Genomic DNA, 27241 nt, shown 5'->3' with positions numbered 1-27241 from the left:
GGCTTAAGGAACACATTAATTTATCGGGCTTATAGAATTTAAACATCTGACGAATGACAGTGTGGTTGATTTTATTCATCAGCTAATTGCTTTGCCACCTGGAGCTGCAGCTTTATATATTCAGCTTATAAAAGATCTGAAAAGGATCTCAATTATTCTTTAATTTGTTCCTTGAATATAAAGTAGGAAAATCTGGCTTAATCAAACATTGTCTCAATTCTATTGGGATATGTCTAGTTACCTTATAACAAGGTAAGCTTTCATTTAATCATATGATATGATAATTCCCCACTTTCAAGCCAAGTATCCTCTTAGTTACAATCAATTTTCCACTGAAAAAATAAACATTGTCTCTTTACTGAAATCCCTGTAGAGGAAAATAGTCCTTTTAATGCAACTTGCTGTTAGTACAACTACCCTAGGAATTTTTGTGTTGGAATTCATTAAGCCCCCTCATTTAGCACTGATGGGTAAATTGTGATATCCCGAGTTTTTAGAAATGACTCTTCATACACAGGGCAATTTTTGGCATAGTTGAAAAAGTCTGATAATGAGCATTTGGGCAGAATAGTGGGATCAGCAAAATCTGGGCGTTATCTTTTATTTTACCACACAATACAATTTTATTTTATATGGCGTACTCTGTGAAAATTGACTGCCCAATAGTCTTTGTACTTATTTTGACAGCATATAATAAAGGGGAGAGAAGATACATCAAGCACAGAGTAGCTTTTCTCCAAAGATTCTGTGTTTAAAAATTCTCTGTTTCCATAGGAAGATAGTACTAAAAAAGATATAACTGGGTCAGAGAGTCCTGCATAGTCACATAACAGATATTTGCCCACAGCTGCACACCCCAACAAAGCATTCCCCAACACTAGAGCACTTTCACCCTTTACCAGAGAAAGCCTAGATCTACAGTGAGCTATAGAAAGAGTGCAGGAGGGATCAAGACTAGCCTACATCCCCAGATGAGTGCAGTAGTATGGAATTTGCTACCTGGAAATAGCAGGTTAAATTATGAAGTTTAAGATACCACTACGTTGAATGTTAAGCAAACATAAGGATGTGTTTGCATAGGAATAATTGAAAGGAAAAAAAGAAAAAGAGAGAGAAAAAGAGAGAAAAAGAGCAAAAAAGCCCCAAATATGCAGAGAAATCCCAATGAATTTGAACTGATGGGAAATCCTTTCTTTAACACAAACCTGCTGCCTGGTACAGTCATGAGTGCTGACCTAGACGTAATACTGAGAAGTCCAAAGGCTAGCCTGGCTGAAAGAAACATCCTGCTGATGAAAATGGCATGACAGGCACTGGAGAAATAATTAAATAAGGAGGTGACGTGAGGAAAAGCAATGAAACAAGTTAAAAGCAAAACAGTTTGTACTAAGTCCTGAAACATTGTGGAGCCAGAGGCAGGAAGGGATAAACTGAACCTGCTAGTGCTTCTACAGACAGAACAACTCATCTTGTCGCCAGAGCACCGAGGACCTGTAACGCCTGGCCACAGAAAAGGCAGTGGCAATAGCAGTATAGAAGGAGGAGAGTTTGAATGAGAGAGCAAAGCAGCTGACACAGCCCCATCTGTACCACTGTGGAGTGGTTTGGCAAGATAAACCTACTATACAAGGAACATGCTTATATTAGCTCTCAGATGAGGAAGACGAGGGAAAAAAAAAACACGACACCCAATAAAAGAAGCAAGTGAAGATCAATCTAATGATATCTATTTTGCATCTCTGGCTTTAGTAATATATGGTGCAGCTCCAATTGCCTTTCTTTATTTGCATAGGAAGCTCCTCATTTTGCATATCTGGAATTTCATAGCACTCTAATGTGCACTAATGGCATTAACAATAGTGATATGTGGTATTAACATTATATTTTATATTAATTGTTTTTAATAAATTCTTTTTAAAATTGTATTTAGATTTGAGCAATTTGAGCAACTGAGTTGCATTAAGGGAGAGCAGACACTCGTGAGGGACTTGGAAGAGAGGACTAACTCCCCCTGAGATTAATTTCTCCAGAAATTCAGATTCTCGCTTTCTGTGGAAGTCTTTACATGCAGCTGGAGAGCCACAGTATACAGCATGAATACAAACACACAATGGCACTTTGAATTCAAAGTGCCATTGACTTGAGTAAATGCTCTACAAGAAACTTGGGATTCTTGTCATAGAATGAGACAAGTGTTTCTGTATCCAAATTTTATACTCTGGATTCATGAGGCAGAGTGGAAGCTTTCAGCAAAGGAGCCTGGTGTTTGGCAATGCTTCCTCGAGATCTCCCTGGAGTTCTCTTCTGTGGGAATATCAGTTTTGTTCCCCTCTAGCATCTGATGCACATATGAGGTTGAAGCAACAGCTGACTTCTCAATTAGCTTTGTTCATTGAGTTCAGGCAACAATGCCTATACTTTTAGCACTGAAAAATCTTTTAATCAGTCTCCCTGTGGTCTCAGAGAAAGCTGGATCTTGGATGCGTTCAAGCCACTGTGAATTTCCAGTCTGTTTACTTGGAAATGATTCTGTAAAATGGGCATACTTCTAAAAAGAGGAAAAAAAATATTTCCAAAGCTAACACCCAGACGCATTTTCTGCCTTACAAATATCAAAGACCCAAATATGTTTCCTCAATGCAACCTGTGGTTTATGTGTTATGCAACTCATAAACCAACCCAGAATATGGCAAACTCTAAATTCAAACAGGTTGAATAGCCACAAGCAGAATTTAGATCTAGACAGTCTGCAAAGACTACATTTCAGGACAATATTTAAATAATAAAAAAATTCTAGTGTGGGCATACCACCAGCTAAATATTCATTCTTGCTTACTAATGAACTTGCCTTTTCTGCCAAGTGGAATAATGCAATGCCATCTACAAAGCATCACAGAGCATAGAAAGTGATAAGGTCTGTCCTGAGTTTTATACAGTGCTAGCATAAGAACTGAGCGCGCTTTAAGTTTTGTAAGAGTGTAAAAGCACTTTGTCCAACAGAATGACTTCTGGCAGAAATCAGAAATACCTACCATAGACTTACAAGCGGAGTCATTATAAAGAACAGAAATGGAGCATCCTCTGCCACAGCTTTTAGATCATCTACTAGTGCTCGCCCTACATTTCAAAAAACTGCCAGAAGCCAATTATGATAGCCATATCTATGTCATTAGGGTTCCAATGTTTGTATATATTTAGTAAATACAGTTATTTGGAACTCAAGTGTGCTCTTTTGGTCTATTCCCATTCTCTGGTTATGAAAATAGCAAGAGACAACAGTAGCCCCATTAGATTTCGGCTAGCATCAGAGAGGCTGTCGTGGCCAACAAGGAGAGTGTACTTTATTCTCCCAAACATATCGCAGTGATCAAGTGGACCACTCAATTAGAACTGTTCAGTACTCTCCCAACTTAATCTTTTTTTCAATGAATAAACTTTTGGTTTTTTAAAAAAATACCTACCCATTAAAAACATATGTTTAATGGGGATTTGGGACAGCATTTCCCTTATTAAAAAAAGCTATTATTTTAATCTTTTAGCCTGTGTTCCCCCTTTTTTTTTTCTCCTCCATCTCTTTTGCCTCTAAAAACTGATAGGGAAAGTAAAGGAGTCCTATCCTCCCCTGTTTTCAGAAACTGAAAAGCCTTGGAAGAGTTTCATTAAAGAAAAAAAAGAAAAAGAGAGAGGGGGGAGAGGGAGACAGATTTAAAATAAAAATAACTTGCAGAACAGATCAGATCTTCTTCCCAAGTTTCCAAGCTCCAAGCGTTGCCAGAGCAAGCAGTATTTCCCAGGCTCAAATTAAACACCATTGCCAGTGGTCACCTCCTCTCACATTGATCTCCTTGCCAGCTTGCAGCCAGATCAGCCTTAGAGATCCTGACAGCACTGGCAAGAGATATTGTGATCTGAAAGCCCATATAGCTCAGGCATTTCTTTAAAAATGATCATGCCACATAAAAGTAGAAACTTAGTAGAGGGATGCAACTGCTGCTTCCCTTGCTTTGGCTGTTCTCTGAGTGAATAAATTGTACTCTTAAAGCACATCACTTAATTTTATTATAGCCCAATAATATTAACAGTCTAATTGTCAGGGGTAATAATAAACTAAAGGTATGAGAAAGACCTCATCTGTTTTCATTTAAGCTCAGCGTTCCTGACTTTTCACCTTCTCATCACACAGAAGACAGGAGAAAAAATAAGGAGGGACAAAGAAAAAAAAAACTGGGAAAGCAATATCCAAATTTTCTCTGCCAACCTCCTACCACAGCATGCAGGGACAGCTTTCCTACCAGCACTGGCATGTAACTTTAATTCATTGCCGGGCAGTCTCATTAAAATGGATATGCCCTGAATGGACACCACAGCTAGAAATTACTCATGAATCAGGTATACGGAGCTCAGCACTAGATTCAGCTGGGCTGATTAGATGAATGTATAATTCTCTCAGCGCCCCTCGTTCAATGGATGCTATTATTTCAAGCCTCAACAAACCTGTCTTCCACAAGAATTTAGTACCTCTCCACTTTTACTGAGGAACAGATTTACCCCTGAAAGAAACACAGAAAAAATGTTGTTATAGAGTTATTTCCAGTATAGGAACATAGTCCACTAAATTCAAAATCTCTTGAAAATGCAAATGTTTATTTTATGTCTTCCTCACTGTGGATCTTTGTCAGAAACCTTGTTACCCTTGACAAGGTAAGGCTAAAGACTTTGGAGAGAACATAATCTAAAAATGACCTGCACTGTGGAGAGAAGAAACCCAAGAAAGACTAATATGAAGAAGACCACCTGAGCAAAAGCAATACATAGCAGAGTTTGAAAGGCAATATTATTGCATGCACATAAGCCAAGCCAGTATTTTGTAGCAGACAATATCCCAGCAGAGAGCACAAAGCTGATAATCCTCGCACTACATAGCTCAGATCCAGGATCATTACATTAATTTGTGGGTATGATATTATGAGGAAAGTTATTAATTAAAAGGAGGAACAGAGAAGTGGTCAGGGAACTAAGGAGGCTGTCTTCAAGAAAGATGGAAAATGCCATGGCTTCAGCTTGGATAGGCAACGACTGAGAAACTCCTAACAAGCCACTTAACTTTAAAGGCTAGAAATCCCAGAGACAGAAAACTTGTTATTACGGTTACCGAGCAAGAAGAGGTACACAACCACAGACAGCTGAGCGGAACAGTGTTAACAAGTATCAAGCAAACTGGAGCTCTGCTGCACTTCTCTGAACTGGTCAAAGAGGGTTGTGTCAATGGACCACATGGAGGCTAGACTCAGTGTGCTGCAACATAGCACTTACGATGCCCTCAGGAAGAATTAACAAAAATTGAAAGCCGCATCTACACTGAAGTTATAGTAACAACACTACAACCTGCACAGGCTACAAATGGATAAAATGGATAAAAATAAATCCATGTCTAATTTATTCTCAACAATAAACCACATTTTTAATATAGTTGAAATGAGGCAAATTCTACCCCAAGTTTAAAATGCAAAAAGAGATTTTGTTTTTGTCATTGGGCACTTGCAATATAAGCCAAGGAAAGAAAGAGTTGTGACCAATTCTTAAACAATAACCGTGACGATGGGATACTGCCACATGCTGGAAGTGCCCAAATAGCTTGAATACTCAAAGATCAGAAAAAAATTACTTTAAACACCAGCATTTATAGAAGACTACTAAAACCCTGGGTACCTGGTTTCATCTTTCTTTCAGTCCTCTCAGAGAGGACATCTCAGTGAAGGAATTCCAGCTCCTTTCCCCCACGGCCCAAGCTCACTTGGATTTCATCCCGCAAACATGGGTAACAAAACTATCATTTCAGCAGTCCATGCAGGCCTGCTGTTGGCAGATAGACCTCCCTGAGATCTATCTTGCCCTAACTATACTTGGACTGGTACCCACACTATCTTTAACCTTGCTTTGTTTACTAGTACTGTAATGCCCTTCCCAAATACTCAGATTAAAATACTTCCAGGTATGAGATTAGTCAGCTGTGGAGTTCCCTCTCACAGTAAGCAGCAACAGTCATATTGCTTGAAGATTTTAATATAAGACAGGACAAAACACTGGAAAGCTACTGTAGGGAAAAATCTTGCCTCTAGGAAAGGTAAGTATGTGGAACATCCCTTAAATACACTGATGAAAATGGTTGTTGTGAGACCTTAACATTCTTTAATTTCAAGAATGAATTTTATACAGATCTTCTGGTTTCCTCAGTTGTGGATCTACTCTTCAAATTATCTGTTGATAAAGCCAGGACGAGAACTATGATTTCTTTTTAATCTATTTACATACACACAGAGCATTAAAAGAAATGTCATCTTTCAGCCCTTTCCTTAATTTCTACAGATTTTAACCAAAGCCAGAAGGCCTAATTTTCCTCCAGCACATGGGGGTAAAAAATCTGAAGTGGTCACACTTATGTTAATGGAATTGTACCCATATAAAACTGGTAAAGGTAAACCGATCCCTAAATCAGATTTTCAAGCTTAAACAGACTAGTAAAAGGCTTGTGCAAATGATAGTACATGGAATGTGTGCAATAGCTGCCTCATCAAACCGGGACACTATGTAGAGATAACATGATACTACAACCATATACTTGACTACAACAATATAGGCAGCACTGTAATTACAATAATGACCTCCCAGAGCTATTGTGTCTTTAATTAAGTCTTTAAAAGTAGGCATTTGCCACTTAATCCTAACTCACTGTAACTACTGCAGCGTATCATCTACATTTTCACAAAGAATTACTGTGTCATATTTCTGTCAGAAAGATGAAAGGGAATATTTTAGTTCAAGTGGCATTTACAGAATAAAACTGTATGAAGTAAGAGGCCCATAGATGTCCCTTTAACAGCACTTCAGACCAAGTAAATGCTTCTGTTCCCTTTCTTTCTCCTACTACTCTGCTTCCTCCCAGCGTAAACTGGGAGAAAGCAGGCAGGAAGGGCTACACAGAACCAATATCACACCTGATTACACAGATGATAAAGCTGTGACAACAGATTTTAACCAGAATACAGTGCACAGCAGCAGTGGCACAAACTAACAGTTTTCAAGTTCCACTTAACTCTTCACCACTCGTCACAAACAAACCAGCAAATTGTTCTTATTGGTGCCCGCCAACTCCTACCCCACCATCTTTGGATGGGAGAGATTTCCTGAGATCCCTTTCCATTCTGAAGTGTTTTGAGCTGATGCAATATTCGGTTGTCCTGGTTTCAGCTGGGATAGAGTTAACTGTGTTCCTAGTAGCTGGTACAGTGCTATGTTTTGAGTTCAGTATGCAAAGAATGTTGATAACACTGATGTTTTCAGTTGTTGCTAAGTAGTGTTTAGTCTAAAGTCAAGGATTTTTCAACTTCTCATGCCCAGCCAGCGAGAAAGCTGGAGGGGCACAAGAAGTTGGCACAGGGCACAGCCAGGGCAGCTGACCCAAAATGGCCAACGGGGTATTCCATAACGTGTGACATCCCATTTAGTATAGGAACTGGGAAGGGGGGGCAGGGAACGGCTGCTCAGGGACTAGCTGGGTGTCAGTCGGCAGATGGTGAGCAATTGCACTGCACATCATTTGTACATGTCAATCCTTTTATTATTGCTGTTGTCATTTTATTAGTGTTATCATTATCATTATTAGTTTCTTCTTTTCTGTTCTATTAAACCATTCTTATCTCAACCCGTGGGTTTTGCTTCTTTTCCTGATTTTCTCCCCCATCCCACTGGGGGGGGGGGGGGGGGGTGGGGAGTGAGTGAGCGGCTGCGTGATGCTTAGTTGCTGGCTGGGGTTAAACCACGACATCAGTACAAATTACTATAGTCATGTTATTTTCAACATCATTAACAAACTGGTATTTAGGGGTATTTTTCTAATAATGGCTCTGCAAAAGTGAGGAATTCTCATGTGTGTGTATGCAGAAGAGTTTCTGTCTGTTGTCTGAATGGCACCACTGTTACCTCAAACATACAGACTCTGAGTAGCTCTGACAGTTCTACTTTACTTTAACAGACTCACAGGCACCGGAGATGAGAACAATTTTCTGCTTGTTTATTTGAAGTATTCTTATTCTAACTATGGAAACCTGACTCGGCCCAATTTCCACATCTTTTCAGTGTCTTCTTTGATATAAGTACTTTCACTCTGCTTTACTACTCGCCTCCATCAACTCAAATATCACATCCAAACAGTTTGATGAATGAGAAGAATTAAACCAAAAAACTATGGAAGTAGTAGGGGAATTTAAAAGTGATCAGCCTCTTGTGTATTTCTCTATCATCACAAAAGACTTTCAACGCTTTGTCTTGCCATTGCACACTAGGGAAGAAACACACACAAGATAATCTTAAGTTTTCCCTATAAACAAGGCAGGGTCTTTTAGTCAACAGTCAGCACTGGTTTAACTCAAGCGCTCTTATTGCTGTAGGCTTTCAAAAAGCACTCACATCCCAGTCTCCTACCAGACTTTGATGTCTTCTCTGAGCCTTCTATTATTTCTCCAAGTGAGTATATTCAGTTACTTCCCTGGCTGCCCTGTAAAATACTGAAAATAAAGTATTGCTTGCATTAATATGCTACTTGAATGACACACACAAAAATAGCACCAAAAATCTTCTCCCTTGTCATCAGAAACACTAATGTATCTTCTGCAAAGCCCAATTTTATTATTCTCTTTCTGACCTTTGTTATGGTTGTTCTTCCCTTTTACAAGATTTTTCATAAGTCTGGAAAATACACACCATTCACTTCACACAACAGATGTCAACAGTTGCCTGAAGCCTTTTCCTTTCTCCTTTCCCTTTCTTTGCTACCATTTGTTGGAGTGTTAAGATAGTATTACCTTCCCAAGCTGATCTTGATAGTAATCCCCAGTTTCTAGAGCATGAGAGAAACTGATGCTGAGTGGTTCTTTTCTGCTACTTCAGGTGTAAGTAATACTACTCTATCAGGTACACAGATGCAACCTCTTAGCAAATTCTAATCTCCTGCCCACACACCATGCAAGTCTAGTGAGGTAATCAAGGCTGACACTGACTGGGGAAAAAAATGAACAAAGTTATTTTGCATTATAACACCCAATGCTTTATTCATACTACAAACCAAATTTAGCACACACAAGTGGAAAGATTTATTGATAAATACCTGTTGGTATGGACAAGCTACCTGTGCAAAGAGAGTTAAAGGAAAGGTGTTTGAAATGGTTGACAAGAAGCACTCTCTTCGTAAGCAAGTAATTCAAGCTCTTCTAACACATCAGGAAGGGTCTACAAGATTGGCCTATAACCAGCACTGCCTGGTGGGGTACCAAACAAAAAAAGTAGTTTATAAAAAGTGGTTTCCTGCTAGCAGTTATGTAAACAAGGTCTCTTCTCTTGTGACTGAATTGAGGATGGGGAGGGAAATGACAATACTTTTTTTAATTCTTTGGCTTTCAGCTAACCAAAGGAAAACAAAGATCAAAATATAGCTTCCAGCATTTCTGCTCAGTACAAGATTTTATAGTCCACCGAAACTATTCCATTTCATTTTTTTATTAACTCCTTCTGATGGGCAGCTAATTGTGAAATTAAAACACTTTTTCAAAAGATTCAAAAGCTCAAAGGAAAAATACTCTTACTTTCCATAAATGAACGGTATTACTTCAACATTTCAGAATGCTTTTCCTTGTGTTTCTGCTTTTAAAGAATAATCCGCCATCCCTGGGAGGATACAGCAATGTGATAGACACATCTTAAATTACTTCCCTAAGGTGAGAGAAAGGAGTTCAGCCTTAATGAACCAGCCCTCTTGCCAACACTTTTGCATACCATCATTAACCAGACCCTTCTCTCCAGGCTTGATGTGAAAAGGTCACTGGCCTTTTATCTGGAGAAGATAGCCCCTGCAAAGTCCAACCATCTCTTCCTTTCATTTGACACCAGTACAACAGCCTCTGCTCTGCTGTTACAAGACAGACACCTCTGAATGCCTGATCACATATCTTTCTACTACAACTTGACAGGCTCACAGTGTGAAGGATGTGTTAGAGTTCATTCCATTTGGAAAAGAACATCTTTAACTGCTGAAATCGTATCTCTCTCTCTCTAGAAGATGTGATAAGTAATTGCAAGTTCTTCTTGACAATTAGAATCACATCCCAAGACTTGCCATTGATTTCAGTGAGCCTTAGATCAAGCACACATTTACTAAATGAGACTGTTTGGGTTTGATTTCCTCAAGGAATTTGAGTTGAGTCTGTAACTGCTACAGTAGTCTCAGGTAGCAGCACAACATGACCTACAGACTCTCATACTTTCACACCGTAAGCAGAATGGGTTTCCCCACACACATATAATTTCCCCCTTTTTAAAACCTGATTACATCACACAAAAATATTTTATTAATAAATTTCTTATTTCTACACAAGACAGATTTTTTTAATTCCACTAGCCTGCATTATTGTCCCATATACTACTCCTGGTCAAGCTCTGAAACAGTTTATTTTAGTCATCCCAGGAGTGTGAAATAGGTATCTTTACAGCGATTTCTGAAATTCTATTCTCTCACAGCATGTGTATCCTAACAAATAACCTTTTATTCCCTAGGAACAGGAGGCGTCAATGAACTTGTCTTTTTTTTTTTTTTTTTTTTTTAAAAGTCCTTTTTCTCTTATTTTGGGCAGAAATTCCTTTCATGCACTGAAAATTAAGCCAGCTTAATTAATGTCACTTTAGGCATGCTAAATACCGACATGGATTCAGTAGGTCAAACCCTTCTGACCACAGAAGCATCTGCCTCTTAAAGACAAAAGTAAAGCAAAAGCCCAAATTAAGTATATGACTAGTAACAAGAAATGAACAGATACATTCACATTCAAGCTCACAGTCTACAAAAAAGAAGCTTCAATAAAAGGCAGAAAAACCCATGGACAAGCAAGTCTGAAGAACAGACTGAAGGGGATGGGATAATAGTCTGCCAATGCAAAGATGACTGTTGCAAACAGGAAGGGAGTAATCTGTCCTCCTCCTTGGTGGCAGATAGGTCACGAAGTTATACGTTTAGCTTGCCACAGAGAAGATTCAAGGGAAGACAGTAAGGATAGAGAACCTGAAGCCTTCTAGTGATTAGGAAACTGAAGCCTGGGAACAGATTGCTGCAGCCTGAAACAGCAGAGGCTCCACCAGTGGAGGCATTCAAGGACACTGCTTTCTCCAGAGCAGCACCAGCAGAGCTGATCCTGCCTCACGGGAGAACAGTATATATGATGTCTGGATTCTTCCTAACTACTTAAGGTGGGAGCAGGATCCCACCTGCCACAGATTTTTGCTATTGATTTTAAATGCATAAGGATGTCTTTCTTTTTGTAAACTTTCTATTGATGAGTAAATATGGCCTAAGAAGGTGCATTTCTGCTGAAGAGAACACAAAACCTGTGGTTACAATGCCTTGTAAAATCTATGCAGCTCACCAGTGACAGCAGAAAAGGTGGGGAATGGTTCCTCACTCCCAGCATTGTATGTTGTACGTTGTTATATACAGAACTGCTCTTGTTGAGTCTGAAGTGAGCCGACTGGAAAGCAGACAGAAGCAGGTACTGATATTACACCAGAACATATTGTCACTGCTGGAGCCAACTTACCATCACCGAAGCTGCCAATTATTCCCAAGTCACTGATATATTATTTTTTTTTAATCCCAGAGAATGATCTTCTGCTGGAGGCTTTTTCACACCCATGACTCTGAAGTATCCCTGGTGGCATGTTGGCTAATTAAAAGCAAAATCCATCTCTTGATGAAATAACACTGCCACTGAAAAAGATTTCTACAGTTAGAAAAAATGCTTAATCAGGCTAGAAGGAGCAGCATCCTAACACTTGCACTAAGCACAGGAAAGAGGTCTACAGCTAGCAATTAACAATGATGAAAAGGCCAGTGATTTAAAGCATATTGCCATGACATTTTTATCAAACTAAATGAGTTTGCTAGGCCCAGCGGCTGCATATGCTTATTGTCATTTAATGTTTGGATAGCAACACATCAGGCACCGGGTATCAGGAGGTGCCGAATTTAATAAGTCATTTTGACACTGGTGTGAAACGAGCAAATCAGCATTCTGAGGAATGTGTTCACACTCCGAGCAGACAGGCAGACATCCTAAGCATGTGAGGTGACACCAATCAACAAAAAAAAAGGGGGGAGGCAGATGAGAGAGGGAGAGAGATGAAAGCCAGGAGAAGAAACAGGCAGAAATACTCCGATGAAAAACTAGTTCTGTCCTGTCTCCTGGTTTGGCTGGTTGGTGTCAACAAGGCAGATTTCTTTTCACTAAGGCTGAGATACACTGCATATCTTTGATGGCATAAATCTCATGTATTATTTAAGCCCTACATGGATTATCTCAAATGAACTAAAATTAATGTCATGGAAACCTTTCAGGACTTTTTAGTGCTTTAGCAGCAATGCAAAATTCCTGCCACGTGCACAGTTAATCAGAACTTGTTTTTTAGCACAACAAGGCTGGCTCTGCACACGTACTCCGAGAGCCTCTCAGACACTTTCTCCCTGAAGCCCAGAGGAGTTGTGCCTGTCTGAGCAAACTAAGGCTCTGGCTTTTCATGACTTTCAAAGAACTGGCAGTAGTTTTGATCCTAGCTCCTCTGCCCTCCGCAGATTGGCTGCTCTCTCCGTTCCTCACCTTCCAACCCTATTTGTATTCTCTTTACCTCAGGGTATGTCTGTAGTGCAGAGGTACCTGAGTTAGCTATAAAACTCGCCAGCTCAGGTGCTGCTGTAGATGGGGTTGTGTGGAGTTCAGTGCAGACTAATTTACCCCTGCTGTCACTAATTCATTTAAAGCTAAAGACATTTAACTCTATCTACCTGACAGACTCACTCCCCACATTCATCCTTACCACCACGTCCCCATCCTCACCACTTCACTTGCAAATACTCCATATTTCATCACCAGTGTTTTCAATGGGCTGGTCCACTTCTAAATTAGTCTCTTTTCCTCCCCCCAAAACCCCATTGGTACTAATTCAACAATCCTTTTGCATTTTGAGATTTATCTCAAACTGTGCCTTAACTACAGGGCTCACAAAGTCCATTTTCCCCCAGTCCTGAATGCCTAAAAATGCAAATAGCAAAGTCTCAGAAGAAAAATGTCACCTGCTTGTCTTGCGTAGCACCAATAGGTACCTTAGGATATGATAAAACGACTGTTATGATGATGAAAAAATGAAGCACTTGGGAACATAACCTAGAGTAGGAGCAGTATTAGGGAGATGTGGTGGAAAGGGAGGAAGAAGAGACATGAAAGCATCCTCTTCATATGTGCTGTAGATGTCCCATCAACAAAAGTGAGACTAAACCTACCTTCCTCACATATACTGTTTGGACTTACACACACACCCCCATTTGGACTTGCACTCTTCCCCACAAAAGATCAAAAGTTTGAGCTGTCAGGTAAATACATCAACAAAGCAAGAAAGGAGAAATGAGATACCATTGATACTGGAACCAAGTAATTCTATCAACATGCACAACCCACATTTGATGGAGTATCCACTAAAAAATAAGAACAGTTACTATCTTGCTGGGCTGACAGGACGTCTCAAGAGAATAGTGTCAGGTTTGCAACATCAAATAAAAAGCAGACTGAGATGATCTCCTTACTTGTCAGAGGAACTCCCCATCCCCAGACAGCGCTGCACCTGGTCCAGTCACAGATTACATCAAAAAGCTGGTAGCTATCTGACTCTCCCTTCTACCCCCCAAAACCAGTGATCAAAACAAACACTGGCTTCAGTACAACTTCAGCAATGAAGCAGAACATAAACATTTCAGCCACAAGCCTCCTGCAAGAGATGATGCTTCATGCCTTAGGGAGATTCAGGACACGGCACCTTCCAGTTCAGCAGGGACATGCTCACCAAATTTCCCCAGCCCTCACACACAAATGGGGCACAGGCTGGGGCGGGGGGGGGCATTTTACAGGCCTGAGGAGTTGGAATTCAGTGGGATCTCTCTGGCAGCACATGACAACTCTGGGTTATTAAAGTTAAAAGTGTGTTATATTGGTTGTTAAACTTTTCAATAAGGACTGAAACAAGAGCAAAAGGGGCTCTGGGACCACAAAAAATCCTAGTAATGGGAAGAGCGGTGTACAATGCTGGACATGGAGCAAGGGACATGCAGCTGTGAAAGACAAAGGGAGCAGGAGGAGGATTATTGAGCATGCAGACTTGCCAGTGGATCAGAGCCATCCAGCCAGAAAGTGCTGGGAGAAGACAGGGGGGAGCGCTGGTCCTCAGCCAGGTATGATACTCTTCTCAGGGCCAAGAGTACATCCCCCTTCTAGGATTTAGTTGGCTAAGCTAAAGAGTTTAGCTGAGTCCAAGGTCAGCTCCTTCACTGATGAGAGCTGTTGTGAAGAAAGCCAGAGCAAGGACATGCCCCTCATTTCCCTTGGGAACTGCTTTTAAGCTAAGGCTTTACCACCGGCCCCTTCCTTTGCTAACTGTCAGGGAGCAGTGAGGGCTGGCTGCTCTGCAAAGGACAGGCAGCTGGGAACGGAGCAGGATAATAAAGCAGGCGCAAGCACTGACCTCACCAACACAGAGCTGGGACAGAAATCAGCAGGTCCGGGTCAGGATCAGGGCGAAAGACAGTCATCAGTCAGACACAGTCCAGTGATCACCCAGTGAGTCTGCAACGATGGGGCAGGTCTGATGTCAAGCCAGGAAGCCCAGTCAGCAGGTCCAGGTCAGGGTCAGAGTTGTGGCAGTACGAGACTGTCACAGATACAGCTGCTGCAAGGCTGCGACGGAGCACAGGTGGTGGCCAGCAGTAAAGCCCCAGCTTAAAAGCAGTTCCCAAAGGAAAGGAAGGGCAGGCCATCACTTCTATCTCTCTTCACAACAGCTCTTATCAGTGAAGGAGCTGACCTTGGACTCTGCCAGCTAAACTCTCTAACCCAGCCAGCTAAACTCCTAGAAGGGGGCTGTGCCCCGGGCCTGACAGCTCTGATTCCTCAGGCCCCACATCAGTTGTCTCCCACTGCTATTCACAGGAAAGAACATGAGATAGAAAAGAGGGTTTGATGGACCAGCTTGTCTGCTCCATTACTACTCATTGTAAATGCTAGCAAGACTGAGGTAGAAGAAATGAAAAACTGCAGAAGGAAAAACCAGTGCCTGTTATAGCACGGTTCAAAGGCCACCTGTCAGCTGAGGAAAGTAAGTTCTCAACACTCTGAAATTCAGTCTCTTCTGTGACCATAGGTTGCAATTATTTTTTTATTTTCTTTCGTGTTCAGAAGCCAGCTTATCTACATCCTAAGCCCATGCAGGGAGAGGAGCTAAAGCAAAAGGCAGAGAGGGAGGACTTCTAACACCTACACATCTTCCACCTTGTTTAACTTGCGGGGCAGGAAGAAAGGGAGAGAACTATGGACCCAAACTGAACATCACTTTGTTCTTTCATCCTTCGTGGAAAAGGTATATCCAAACATCACACCAAAGCTGCACTCTTTGCCTTCAGGCTGCAGCAGTTTACACAGCCCAATTTAAAATGCCTTGTACCCCCTGGAATGTGTAAAAGGTGCAATAAAATTTTTACTAGCTGAAATTATAATAGACTTTTCCCTCTTTGGTTTTTCTTCCCACACTCTCTCCTAAGACCTCACAGTTCAGGGTGCGGGCAGCGCAGCCTTTTGCCATCCACTTGCTACATTGCAACATTAATACTAGGCAGCAAAGGCCTACCAGCCCAAGGTGAAAAGAAGGCCTTTTGAGTCCTTCATCGTTAGTATCTTTTTCTTCCATGTAGTTACATTGGCACTAACCCAATGCCCAAAAGGGAAGTGCAGCTCTGGTAGTCTGATGGGAAGATGGTGCTAATGCAGCTTCTTGGCTAGCTGCCGGCCGCAGCATGAACAGCGCAGAGTCCTCATGTGCCTGAAAAAGAGTAAGAGCTTTTCCTCCCTGTTCTGAGCTGCTAGCCTGCACAATGCTGGAGAGCATGAAATCCAACACTGTCCCTAAGCTTGCATCACCAGAGGTACAATTAGGTCATGTTGTGAGTAAATATTTCAAAAGAGACCTAAGACAACTTAAGTGAGGACCTTCCACTTGGGAAGGAGCACAAGTGCACAAATATATCCCTCTGCTTCCAGCTTAAAATGAAATAGAAGTGATACCAGAAACACTTTCCAAAAGAGTTGCAGTCTGCAAATGCCTCTACTTTGTTCTGTGTGCAGTAACTTATTTTGTGCCTGCTTTTTAATACACTGACTCCTCTGTACTCCTACATAGCTTGTTGTTATGTTGCCTCATTCCAGGAGGGTTGCACCTGCTAAGTATGCTCTAAATCAGGGACACCACCCAGAGAGTAAAGTACTGTTCAAGCTAAATAGGAACAGCAGAACTTAGGCCCCAAGGGAGATTTACTCTCCACATCTTCAAGCCTGAACAGCTCTGACTTGTCATTCTTTCATTTTGAGGTGGAGAAACCAGAATATTAAATCCCATCAGGAGATGCCCAAGCGTGTCCGATACTGTAGCTGTTTTTTCCCCTTAGCATACCATAAAAAAAAAAAAAAAATCACAGTTTCTCCATGGTTGGGGAAAAGAAAAAACTGATACGATCCAAATGTTGAAACCAGTGACAACTGAGCCACATCAGGGATTTTGTTTTACTAAAGCAGGTACCACAGGTGGAATAGAGAGTGGTTTCCACTTTAAATATGAACGACTTAAAATCAGTAACAAAGCCACTGAAATATGCAGCCCAAATATATAACTCTCTGTATGCATCAGGTATTATATAGCTGAGAGCAAGTAAAAAAGTGGCAGATGGACAAGCTTATGGTCTCCTGTTCATTTTCCAGTCAAGTTATAAAGATAGCTGCTTGGTTTCCCTCCCAGACTGACAGCTTTTGGAGTGACAAGCTACAGTGTGGCCATATATGACACAACAAGCTTTTGCCCATTTCTAAGGAAGGACAGATACTAAAGGTGGTGTGAGCTGGTGAAACACAATTTCATGTTCCTGCTACAAGTAACCTGCAGACATTAGTTAAAACTTCAGAAGGACACTACTGAGATAAGAAAGGTCAGTTTAGAAGCATCAACAGGTTGAGTTTAAAAACAGAAAAACACCCTCTTGAGTGCCTCCTGACTCCTGATGTAAACATCTTCTGGCTGAGGGGACAGCACTGTTATCAGCTGCTACTTTGACCTCTAAAGGCAATTTCAGTGCTCTGACAATAGCTGAGGAACTATACTGGCCAGCAGAGAAGAGCCAATGCTGGGAGGCTGGAGACCTCCTCCAAGAAATGGAAATTAGATGATGGAACTGCCATCATCATGAAAGTCATAAAAGATGAGAAGCAAAAGGAAAACGCAGCCTAAGTAAAAATACAAAAGATTTTTGTATCTTCTTCCTCCAGGTCTTCACTAATAAAAATAATTTTGTTTTCTGGAGACCATGCCTGGGCATTGCTAATGCACAATCTTTCACAGCATTCACTGGAGGTAAGAATATAGCACTACTGCTTTCCACTGAAACAGGCTGGGAAGTGCCCTGTATTCTTGAATTTTTCTGCTGGTTTAACTTTGCTCTTTCATTTCAAATATCTTTGTTTCCATGGGCATTAGGTATAGACATTTCATGCTGGCTGAGGAAGCTATATGATGGGAAGTTATATTTTAATGATTAGCACACAAAGCAAAACAAAAACACCATATGGCAACGTAAAGGCTGGATTAGCTAGAACTCTGAGTGGAGAAAGCCAACATCCCACACAGCTGCTTTCTGGGTCCTAAAAAAGGATCCAAGTTAAAGTTGTACTAATTATACCCAGGTGTAGAATGAGAGCTGGTTTTCATTTCTTTTCAATCTAAACCAAAAGACTGTTTTTCAGCCTAGGTTAATTTGTCCAGAGGGCCTTTAAGGGGTGTGGCTTTAATTTGCATCTGGCTTCAGTTTCGGGGTTTCTAGCAGTGGCACTTCCCTGAACTCTTATCAAATTAATTGAGCACTCATGCATAACTCAATTGGGCACTCATGCGTAAATTAATTGGGCATGTAAGCATGAAGCAATTGGGTTCTCATGCATGAATCGATTGGGCACCCATGCATGAATTAACTGGGCATGCAAACATGAGCTAATTATGCGCTCAGGCGTGAACTGATTGGGCACTCAAGCATGAACAAGTTGGGTGCTCACGTGTGAATGCAGTAAACCCTGCAATTTATGCCCAATACATTCTACCCTTCAGCTCTGTGAAAAACACATAGGAACTGTTTCAACATCAATCCATTATAAACTCTACTTTCAACATAATCACAATCTTAATATACACCAACTATAAACTCCACTCTTACCCCCATGGACCAGGCAGTAGGGATAACCACTGTACTGTGCACACTTTGACCAGCACAGCACCACAAGTTGCTCATTCTGACCAAGAGCCTCCCTTTTACACTGAGCGCTTGTTAACACTTCTTTTAGCAGGCCCTTACTCTAAAACAGAGACCCTCAGCTTGACTCCTCAGCTCTGCCAAGTTCTCCTGGGCTCTCTGGAGACCTGCTTGGAGGACACAATTAGCCCCTCTGCACCCCACAGCACAGCAGCACACAGCTCTCCTGGACTTTCCCAGCCACACTGACCCTCCATGGAAGGTGCTCTTGGATCCCTCGTGTGGACACAGCCCTGGCTGTAGGTCACTGGGGCAGGGGCTTGATGCAGAACCCATGCCATCTCTTCCCAGTCACCTTCCCATCCCTCAGGACCTTGCTCCGGTAGCCTTGAACTCTCCATTTCCCTCCTACGTACACACTGTTTGCACCTACCCCCTCCAGACATGATGGACACACCACAACACCCCAAATTCCCAGTATCAGAATCAATACCCCTTCCTGAGCCTCAAAGTCACTCAAATTATTGCAGTCCCAGGCCATGCCAGGCCTGGGTGCTACCTGCATTCTCCAATAATTACTGTAGTGGACAAAACAGCCTCCACTGGGGGAAACTTTTACTTAAGTTATTGCCAATTAACACAAACCTCTCATCACTGGTTCAGGTATTGAGAAAGAAAATACAAGCAATTAAGCACTTAAGAAAGCACCTTTTCTCCCCCTTTCCTAGGCTCGACTTAAGCCCAGTATACCTTCCTAATCTCAGCTTCTCTTGTTTGCACCACAGGTTACACTCGGTTCTTCTCAATTGTCTCAGTGAACCAATGGGCAATGCAGGAGGCTGGGGCTGTGTACACAACAGTTTCTTCTGTCTGTCACTGCTTCATGTGTCTCACTAGGTCTCTTGCACTCCCCCTGGCTTCCCAGTGTCACTGTGCTGGCATAGGTCACCCATGGCCACAGTCAGTCAAAGTGTCCCTGCCCTGGTGTGGCGTGTCCATAGGCTGCAGTGATTCAGGCACGCATCCCTTGGGCATGGAGCATCCTCTTCCATGCAAGTCTTCTCTGCCATCTTCCTGTCCACGTCTCCTCCAGCATCTCCCCACGCTGTCTGCGCTGGGGCACTGGGGGTTCGTCTGAGGGCCTGGCATTTTGGGACACCATATCAACTTTGGAGCGAGCTGTCACCTGCACAGGGCAGTTCATGGCCACCTCCCACACTGATAAACCTGCAGACCCTGGATGCCAAACCCTGTCACGTGTGGCCAGTGTGGCTCTGGTGTGAACTCATGGTGCACTTGGGGGGTGAACTCATCAGGTGCTCATGCATGTACTAATTGAGCATTCATGCACGAGTAAATTGGGTGCTCATCTGGAACTAATTGGACTCTCAAGCATGAATTGATTGGGTTCTCAAGCATGAACTAATTGGGCGCTCATGCATGAACTATTTGAGCAATAAAGCATGCACTAATTGGGCACCCATGCGTGAAGTAATTGGGTGATCAGGCATGAACTAATAGGGCGATCATGCATGAGCTAATTGAGCACCCATCCCATGCATGGGCTAAATTGGCACTCATGCATGACCTAATTAGGTGCCCATGCACGAATGTAGTAAACCCTGCAATTTAATTTCAAAACCTTCCACCCTTTACATCTGCAAAACATATTTAAGAGCTGTTTCAACATAAATACATTGCAAACTCTACTTTCAACATCCTCAATAATCCTGATATGCAGCAATTATAAACTTCATGCTTCCTCCCCGCAGAACAGACAGTAGAGATTAACATTGTAGCAGTAAGTACACATGCTCTCTAAAATTTCATTCCTTGCCCCACAAACCACATTACAGTGGCTAACATCATATAATCATTTAGGTTGGAAAAGACCCTTAAAATCATCAAGTCCAACCATTAACCTAACCCAGGTCCACCACTAAACCATGTCCCGAAGCACCATGTCTACTCAGTCAGAACATCCTACCCATCACAAATTCTACCCTTTGTCCTGGTAGACCAGACTGTATGGGGTTAATATGATAACAAATTGCACATGCACTTACTAAAATTCTACCTCCACCCCCAGGGAGCCAGATTACAGGGGTTATCATCATCATCACAGTCTGAACTTTTATCTGTTACAAGCTCCACCCCTTGACCTTGTGGACTAGATTATTGGGGTCAACCTTATCACAGTCTGACTACACATATTCTTCACAAACTTCAACCTTCATGCCCATGGATCAGACTGTAGGGGTTAATATGGTAGCAACCTGAATGCATACGTATTATTATGCCCCTCAGGGCATAAATTGCAGGGCTTACTGCATTCATGCATGAGTGTCCAATAAAGTCACACAGGGATGCGCAACTAGTTCATGCTTAAATGTTCAATAAATTCATGCATGAGCACCCAATAAATACATGCATGAGTGCCCAATTAGTTTATGCATGGGCATACAAATAATTCACACCTGAGCGGCCTATCAGTTCATGCATGAGGGTCCAATCAGTTCACCCTTGAGTGCCCACTGAATTCAAACACAGGCACATAATTAATTCACGTCCAGGTGCCAAATTAATTTGTGCCAGATTGCCCAAGTAGTTCATGCATGAGTGCCCAGTTAGTTCATGCATGAGTGTCCTGCGAACTTACATTTGATTATCCAATTACTCCGTGCATGGAGGCACAATTAATTCATGCTTGAGCACCCAATTAGCTCACACATGGGCATCCAATTGGTTCAAGATGCCCCATTAGCTCATGCATGACTGCACAGTCAGGTCACACATGATCACTGAATTCATGCATGAGAACCTGACCATTTCATGCATGATCACACAGTTGACTTGAGACGAGCACCCAATTTATTCACGCATGAACACTCAATTAGTACATGCATGAGCACCTGCTGATCTCATGAGTGCCACACTGAACACACATCACATGCTTCAGCATCCAGGGGCTGCAGCAGGGTCAGTGTGGGAGGCAGCCATGAACTGCCCTGTGCAGGCGGCAGCTGGCTCTGAAGCCGATGTAACTGCCCATGGCATCCCAAAATGCCAGGCCCTCAAAGGAGCCCACAGTGCCCCATCACAGAGATATTTAAGAAAGGGCAGCAGGCACAAGGGGAAGAGACACATGGGGAGATGGTAGAGGAGACGCATGGAGGGAGAGATGTCAGTGATGATGTCCGGGAAGGACCTGCTCCTGGAAGGAGGCACTCCATGCCTGACAGGTTGCCCCGGAGGGACTGTGGCCCATGGGTGACTCACACCAGAGCAGGGACACCCTTGAAGGACTGTGGCCTGCAGGCAACCCTCTGCCTGAAAGCTCCCACTGTTATTCATAGTTACTAATTCCAATCTGCTGTGAGCTGGTGGGAAGTCCTATTGATCTAGCAGTGACCTATATGCACCATCATGTGAGGGGAGCATGCCAGAAGACGGGTGTGAGATTAGCCACAAGGATAATGCTGGAAGGTCAGTAGTATGGTTGACTTGGGAAATAGTGTCAAAAGGGTCTGAAAATTCTTCTTGCTGCCACCCTACATATTGGGACTGTTCCTGAAAGAACAGGGACAGAACAGGATGAAGTGGGGCAGAAAGCCCTTCAGAGATGAGAGCTGCGAGTTAAGGAATTGCAGATGCAGGGGAAAACAGAAGGTTCAGTTAACGTTGTTCGGGATGTGGAGCAAGGTCCTGAACAGCTGAGCCATTTGCTGCACTATTTTACTCCCCAGGTTGGAAAATGCCCGTGTTGCATCAAGAGAGCACTATTCACCACCCATTTTAGGTCTGGACAAAGCCCTACAACTATTTGACTCATTAACCTATCGGTACCTCCAACAGTGGTGTTAATCTTTGCTTGTACTATCTTCATCATCTACTTCGTATGCTAAAGTATACTAAATAAATGAAAAATTCTGTTGTATTCTTGGGTTTGTGTTTTGCAGGAACAAGGTATGATATTTGCAGTAAGTGCTCAGATTATGTTAACACCAGTAATGCAGTCCACAGGGGCAAGGGGTGGCATTTATAAAGCATATATATTCAAACTGTTGTGGCTTAGTTACATTTGTTGCAGGAGCAAGGAGTGAAGATTGTAATAAGCATGCATTCAGATTGTTATAATATTAACCCATACAGTCTAGTCCACTGGGATGAGAGTTGAATGTGAAGAGTATATATATTCAGACTGTGATAAGGTTGACCTGCACCTCCTCCTATTCATCTTCCCAAACCTCAGGACCTTGCTCAGGTAGCTTCAAACTCTGTTTCCCACCTGCTTACACATTGTTAACACCTACTCCCCCTCCAAGACATAACAGCAGAACCACTTACACCCCAAATTCCCAATAACAGAACGAAGGCTCCTTGCTGAGCCTCAGAGTCACTCAGATTATTCCAACCCCAGACCATGCCAGGCCTGCATTTTCCACCAATTACTGTCTTGGGCACACTTACTGTTGCTAGCAAGACAGCCTCCACTGGGGGAATTTTTACTTCAGTTATTGCAAATTAACACAAACCTCTAATCACTGATTTGGGTAATGAGAAAGAAGAAAGCAAGCAATCAAACACTTAAGTAAACACCTTTCCTCCTCCCTTCCCAGTTTAAGCTGCCTTTGCTTTCACCACAGGTTACACAGAGTCCATCCCAACGCCTTTGGTGAGGCAATGGGCAGTGCAGGAGGGTGGCGGCTGCGTGCATAATAGTTTGGTGCTGCTCTCTGCTTTTCATTGGGTTTCTTCCACTCCTTTTGAACACCAGTCTTTCTGCCCTGGCATGGACTGGATGAAGGGTGACATATCATTCCTGTTCTCAAGACAAAACAAAGCAATTTTTTCAGTCAGTGAAAACTGCACTTAACATTCTTCACTATCTCTTTTCTTAGCAATTATTCAGAAAGCCTCGTAAATGTTCACAGCATTCATAGCAATACAAAACGTCAAGCCATAAGGCCTCCAGAACATGCGCAATGCTGAAGAATAATGTTTTATCTGTACGCAACAGTGCAAAAAGAAAAATTGGTTCAGTGTATTATTCACCACATTGTGTGGAAAAAAACCCCAAAGGATTTAGATTGTCAAGCACATCTCAGTACCTCCTGGACTACTCTCATACCATTCTAGCCATGCAAAGCATGCAGCAGTGCAACACGACTGCGTATACCAGAACAATAACTCCTTTGGAACAGGCAGCCTGGACTGTATTTGGGAGCCTGCCCCATTTACTGCATGTTTCTGCCAAGATACATCTTAACTTGCAGCTGACTTTGAAATGCAAACCACTTAGCAACCCATAATATGATGCTTTCTAATCTCTAAAATCCCACACTACCTACTAAAGGCAGGAGGCTTAGGCCTTGAAATGCCTAAGTGTTAACAGAGCTGCATTGACAGAAACAGCATTTGTTTTGAAAACTCTTCAAGTGTACTGATACCAGATCAGGGCCCATCAGAGTCCATCAGCTGAAATTCACTTCCCATGTTCCTCTCTGTGTTGACTGGTATACCTGCTAAGATGTCTCTCAAGCTATGCAAGTCAGGAGGGAAAAAGCTGTAAACTGATCAGAGTGAAAAATAAGCCTACTCTGTGGCTATGTCTTACCAGTGCAGAACAGCTGGAATCTGTGGCAATACTGGTTGTAAAAGTACTGTTTCAGTGTGAGCTTAGAACTGTCAGTCTCCCAGAGCCCTCTCAATCAGGAAAGGGTCAAGTATTTCCTGACAGACAAGAGGAGAACATCTACCCCACACAACGGCACCTGCCAAAGGCTTGCCCAAAAGCATGTTCTGAAACAGAGGAATGATGTCTCGTGTTGCTGAGATTTAAACCCTGTGAGCACTGTTTCCTCTCCAAATATGTACATAACAGTTTAACAAGGCTGTCTACAATGGCAGATAATCATAATTTATCTCAGCTGGCATCCTCCTGTCTAAGGGAGCCTCCAGCAAGCATTTACACAGGCAAGTAAAAGAACCAAAAATGAAGGGCTGGAGAATGGGAACCATTCTTTGTGTAGTACTGTCTACTGTTCGTGTTAAAACGTAACTAGGATTGACAGAGAAGATGGCTAGACGGTCTGAGCATATACTTGGAGGCACGCTGCATCAGTGGCCCCATGGAAAAGTGAATGTCTCTTCCTCCACCAGGCAAAAACATGCTCCCACCCTGCCTTCCACAGCCGTCAAACTACCTGAAAATGCTTGCAGTGGCAACTCCATTCCTGGGCACCAGGGAAATACAGTAATGCAATGCAGGAAGTCTGTCCCCACTCCTGCGGCGTGCCTAGGTACATGGAGGTTTTACATGGCCAACTAGTCTCTTGTGTTCTGGACAGCTACTCTGGGCCTTTTAGCTTAACCACACACATCTACCTCATTACCCTGCCCCCAAATTAGCATGGAAAATAAATAAACGCCATACCACAAGAGCCTAGTGTTTAAATGCACTCTCATTCCCTACCTCAATCCGAATTCCACATTCTGCTACAAGCTGACAAGATAATTGTTAGGTAATTACACTGTCTTCATTTCCAACTGCAGCAAAGATGCAGCATCAAGAGTATGTACTAGCATGATAAAAATTACGTGTTTGTCTGCTTTTCAAAAATTACCCAGCTGGCCTGTATATTACCAAGTAAGTAGTGGGCTGAAAGGAAATGATGGCTGGAGAATGCTTCAGAGCTCCGTTTGCTGCTCTTGTTGATGTTATTGGCACTTGCAGCTAGAATAATATAGGGTAACAATAAATGGTAGCTCTCTCTGCACCACTGCTTCCCTCGCATAGCAATGTTGGGGTACGCCAGATGTGACATGCTGCCGCCACTGGCACAAGAGGCACAATGGGTGCAAAAGAGAGGTAAGAGAACTTGGGAGATATCATCAGACCTTTGTCAGCCAAAAGTCTCACAGCAATATGGTAACTTCAGCTGTTTCTGGCATATTTCTATGCTACAGTTATTGCAGCCTAGGTAGATCTACCTGAATCAACTTTAAAAGCAGCTCAACACAGGAGTCCAAACTGTGCCCAGGAAGAATGATGTGGCCTGCAAAAATCCTGCTGAGAAAAGCTGGCCAAGCTGTTGTAGCTCTCCTCTGCTAGCATTCAAGTGAGCCAGTTTGACACTAGTTGTGGTGTGTCCACATGAGCAGAGATGCTCTAGGAGAAAAGCTGTTCTTGCACTGAGGTGTTTCCGGGATCACTGATATCATGATAGTAGCACAGAGTGGGTATTTCATCCCCATAGCTGCTGTTTGTACTCAACAAACTGCAAGATGAACCAGTAAGTCCCATTCCTGGTCAAGATTTCAGCAGTTAGGAAGGACTGCCTTCCCTGCTGTTTACCATAAGCCACAGTTTTATTGTTCCCATGAGGCACTGTGCCAATTCAGCAGGAGATACCAACTCACCACGAAGCCTAGCCCATGAAAGAGCACAGTTTTAGCTGCATCCAGGCACTACAGCTGCTCAGGCAGACACGGCATAAAATCAGACTGACTAGAAGCAGAATTTTTATCTGGTTCAAAGATATCAAAAATGTTTCCATTTGAAACAAAAATTTTATTTTTCATCTTCAGAAAACCTATGTGGAAATTTCATTTTCCCTCCCAAAGACCTCATACAAGAAGAATGTTATCCAATGGACAAATCCCCAGGACTTCCACCAATCTGTGTAATTCATTGTCTGGTTTGTGACTGTTTAGTGAAAATATGAACAGTCACAGAGGAAGGCACAGAAAGGCCTGAGACTCCTGGGTCTATTTGTATTCCCTATAAAATCCCACACTATCATATAATAATAAAGTGGTTTTCCTTCTTTTATATTTTAATTGCTGTGCATCTTATTTGGTCATGAGAGTTTCCCCTCAAGCTGTAAAGCACCCTGAAGCCCAGAACTGTAACACCTGAGCCACCAGCATTTGATTTGATGTATTACCAAGTGCTAAGCACAGTTACATCGCGCTGTTTAGTTTCAGAGCTTGATGTCACAAGGCATCCACGGCTGCTGATGCCATAGGGACTCGGTAGTGCACAGCAGTGCAGCAGGTCCTGAATTACCTGCAACAGATGACTTGAGGGCTTCTTTTGCTTTTTATGAGGAAGCTTACTTTTGCTTACTGACATCCACATTTTTCAAAGTGTGCCACTTTCAATGAAATCTTAGCCAGGAACATTTTTACTCTCCGAAGTGAATTTTTAGTTCAGGGTGGAGTGAAGTGTTCAGGGCAGGGACCCTAAGTTTTGCTTATTTGAGAGCAGTGGTGCAATACAAGGCTATTTGGTCTTAGAAACCCTGAATCTTTGTTAACCTGTGTGCCTCTCCGCTCCTCTTCCCCATTCCTCAGCTTTCATGAGGGACTTGCCTGAATCTGAAACAGGAAATAGTTTTAGATTTCCTATCCACCTCTGCCCAGCATATTGAAGGAGCAAGTCCTTAATTAACGGGGACCATATCCTAAAACACTCTAAAGCAACCCAATGCAAACTTTTTTTCCTGGATTATTCCTGCATATTTCAGTTACTAGAATTTTCAGCTAGGGCCAGTAGCTGATGATTGCTTTTACTAATCATTGGTTTGACCATGTCTTTCTCCTCTCCTTGAGGGACTCAAAAGTTATTCCTGGGAGCACAGGTGGGGTAGAGAAAGCATTCAGGCACTGGAGAGTTTGATCTCATGCTCCCCGTTTCACAAAATAATTTCACATCACAATTCTCACATTTGTCTGAGTACCAGGAATGGATTTTGATACTACAGATGGGAGACCTGAGGAGTGCTGTATTACTAGGAAGGGGGGAAAAATGGA

This window comes from Aquila chrysaetos, chromosome 8 (assembly GCF_900496995.4).
Source record: "Aquila chrysaetos chrysaetos chromosome 8, bAquChr1.4, whole genome shotgun sequence".
NCBI lineage: Eukaryota > Metazoa > Chordata > Aves > Accipitriformes > Accipitridae > Aquila > Aquila chrysaetos.
Note: the sequence above shows the minus strand (reverse complement) of the source record.